This window comes from Pinus tabuliformis, chromosome Q, assembly GCF_031772625.1.
Source record: "Pinus tabuliformis cultivar Carrire ecotype Pingquan chromosome Q, CPIR1, whole genome shotgun sequence".
NCBI classification, from domain to species: domain Eukaryota; kingdom Viridiplantae; phylum Streptophyta; class Pinopsida; order Pinales; family Pinaceae; genus Pinus; species Pinus tabuliformis.
Window position 1 is genome coordinate 719,456,803 of NC_142296.1, and position 4,071 is coordinate 719,460,873.

Consider the following 4,071-nt stretch of genomic DNA (forward strand, 5'->3'; position numbering starts at 1 on the left):
TGACCTTCTCTCATCCTCCAGGGACCACATTTCATAAATTTTTATACTGGATCCATTAACAACATCATTCAATCATCAAATACATCTGCATCAACCAATCACCTTTTGAACCAACCACAACCAAATCAATCATTCACTTATACAACCCATCAATCTAATCATTCAAAATATTGTCACCAGAATACAGTAACTAGAACCCAAACCAAAACCCAGAACTCTGCAACAGTAAAGAGAAAACACTGAAATAGATTTTATAAGGTATACACTACTTCCATGTGTCGAACCTGCATGTACACATGATTTTCTCAAATCCAACCAGCATATACATCTGCAAATATAAATTAAGAGTTCTGCAGCTATTCCAGACTTTGGTTATACCCAGATCATATCATTTACAAAATAATATATTCGTCAGCATTCAAATATAGAATATACATGAGAAAAAACACATAATGATAGTTCATTTTACGCCTTAAGATCTTGATCCATCATTAGATCTAATCCCTCATCATCTGCTAAGGTTCATCCCTGGCTCAGATCCAACAATGCACCATAACCCAATAACCTATATACTAGATCTCACACTTCATCGGATATTCGATACTTGCACACCTCAGCCTAATAATCTTCTCCTCCTTTTATATTTTTAGGCCTTTCTCAATACCATGGACCAAAACCACTTAGGACCAACACCTTGGACCAAATACCTAGGGTCAATACCTCAACCAGATACCTTGAACCAATACCATGGATCAAAATGCCATGGACCAAATACTTCGGACCAAAAAACTTAGTTTTCCAAGGTATACACGCTTTTCCTTCTGTGAAAGTGCGTGTGTACGTCTACGTGACTTGTATATAGTAAACCTGTGTATATTCAGCTTGGTCAATGGTGAACCTGTGTATACCTCTCTTTCTTCATTCTGTGAAGATTGATCTGTAATTATTTGTTGTTTACCTGCTATACTTTGATCTTTCATCTGAGTGAGATGTCGTCAAGGACAATACCTGTATCATAATGCCAACAACAATATGGCTAGCATGCTACTAGTCTCCCCTTCTTTGGCTTCAACAATGGAATGGTGGTTTTCTTTGATAGGAATTTGGCCAACATAACAATGTCTCATGTTTTGGCTCTCCCATGGCATATTTATATAGATTTTTTTAATCCATCTTACCCCTCTTAGTTCATGCATGATAATGACACATGAGTAGGACAAGATGATTCCATTAAGGGTTGCATATCTTCAGGGCGACTCAAATTCAGTTGTCTTGTATTGAGATCATCTCAGAGAATCAGCTATAAGTGTGTGGAGTGGTCTTGAATTTTTGAGTCATCCAATTTTGCGACTGCGTGACTTTTGAAGGATATTCCTCGCACGCGCAGATATAGAAGAAATAACCACGGTGACATCAGATTTTTATCTTTGTAAAATTTGGACTTAGGACAAATTTAATTTTTAAAAATTCATGATGTATTCAGATGGAAAATCTTCACCTGTGCATTTTATTGGGCATCTTTTAGTGTCTTCTAGATTGTGCAAACATGTTTACGATTTTTTGGAATTAACAAAAGCCCTATCTCTATATTGAGATATCAGGTGAAGATTTGATTGATTGTAAAAAAGATCCCCTGCCTTGATTGATGCAAGTTCTTTCTCTTCAATGTACGGATGAACCCATAAGTGATCCATGGTATTTTTGCTACTAAGAAGTTTGGAAGTGAAAAAACTTGAGGTGCATGCATTTGGAATTTTAGAGTTTCAGAACCAGAATATGATCGAGATGCAATAAGATTCATAATACTCATATCAATGAGTTCATTTATGTTTTCAAATGCATTACTCCGTGTGATAAATGTAGTAAATTAGTTCTTTAAATCTCCCTTGGTTTAGGAAAAATGATAGAAATTGTTGCTTTGAATCCACCGACTACCTACTTGTCTTTGTTTAAAACTTTCCTTTAATTTCCAATGTTTTCCAAGTAAGCCTTGTTCTATACTTTGGATTCAATGAATAGTATAAATAATTCAAATGGGTATTTTATGTGTACCATATATTGATAATTATCCCTTTAATGGGTGCCATACAAAATAGGGTCCCACTCTTCAAGAATCTATTGAATTATTTCCAACATACAATCAATATTATCATAAATATGTCATAACATAGGAATATACATATCACAAATTTTGTAACAAATCAACAATGTCTTCAACATGGAAAGAAACGACTCAATATAACCCCAACAAGTATCGAGAACGATAGTTTCGATATGCATTGATTTTTCATTGTTGGGCGATCTCCATATTTGCCACTTGGGACAAACTGCCATAAAAGACAAAGCAACCCGAGTACCGCATAAGCAAATAAATGCATGGTGTGATGCAAATGTGTTTTGTCCAATGTTAAGAAGTTAGAGCTTGGGGAATTGTATACACAGTGTTTATACATGTTGGCCCTTCGTATTAAAAAATTATATTTCCTTTTCTTCATCATAATGTTTTTTCGTTTGTGCAACTTCAACAATAATAGCTTTGAAAGAAAGATTTAAACTATGGATGCACACAGTGTCCCAAACATATGGTCATACCTTCTCAATGATTGCATCAATTGCTTTATATGACCTTGAATTGTCTGTGATAACTTGCATGACATTTAAAGCATAGTCACCATACAAACTTGTTTGGGCTTGGGGTATGTATTTTTTCACACATTTTATGTATTGTACATATACAATATGGTAAACATATGATTTGTTGTATTGTATCTATATATGTATTGAAAGGTGCAACCAAAAATATGCCCTATACAAATTTAGGGAAAATCTCCCCTAAAATTATTTGAAAAAAAAAGGGCTTAAAAATCTTGATTTAATAGGTCTTTATGGCATAAACTCTTTATAAGCTTATACATATCTTTAATTTTGTCTACTTATTTTTTTGAATTTTCTAGCATTTTGGAAAAATTATATGTTTTTCAGTTTGTGAGATGTAGAGACCAACATCTGATTGTATGGGATTTGTTTAGGTACACATTTTTGTTGTATAGATATTAGTATTAGTATCCTTATTCATATATTGTAGCCATGATTTAAAATCTCAATTACTTTGGTATACTCTTCTCCTCATTTGAAGCATTTATTTCTCTCAAGAATTACGAGCCTGAAGGACACATACTATCAAATTTAATGATGATCGGTTTGTTGTATTAGTCCAAACAACTTCTCCTTATGTAGTACGGTGGTGCATACTTTTTCAAATTTTTTCGCTTGTAACCCATGGGTGCTTCATTCACCACTCTAAACGCGACTTGCCAATATAGAGACATAATACTCTATAAATGAAATGCCGCATGCATGTATGGTAGGGAAACTCCTCTATCTATTTCTTCCCTCCTACCACAATCAAACATTCTTTCCAAGAGTCTTGAGTTCAATATCTTCCAGGCTTCCTCAACTGTTGAGGGAACTCATTGCCCCTTTCTTTAACCTATGAGAACATGCTTGATGGCCTTCCTTTCTTCCATAGATAACTGTGTGTTGCCATTCTCCTTTTGAAATTGTTCCTTAATATTTGGGGTGATAGATTACAAAACTTAACCCCATTGTTAGCAATCCAAAGAAAAATGGATTTTCCCGTTGAGTATGAATCGAAAATTTTCCTTGCACTTAATGCAATTCCATAAGTAGTTTCCACATTATTTTTCTCCTTTTTTCTCTATCTTTCTGTGACACAATTCCTTAGAGGGGAATCAATGGGAAATTTTTGTTATTCTTTTCACCATCTCCTCTCCCTTCACCATTTCTTCCACCATGATTTCTATGATCATACCCTCCCAAAAATGATGAATTAGGTTCCATCAAAAGAATATAGGAGAGTAAGAAACATAAGAAAAAATAAGAGTTTTGAGTACTATTATGCTGACAGAAACCCTGTTATGAGTTCCTCCCTTCAAATCTGCTTGCGAAAGTTGTTTTTAAGTGTTTTTCTGCCAAACATACCCACCCTAAGTTGTTCTCATTTATGTTGTCCAAATATGCTCTCCAAAGTATGAAAATGAAAAATGAGAT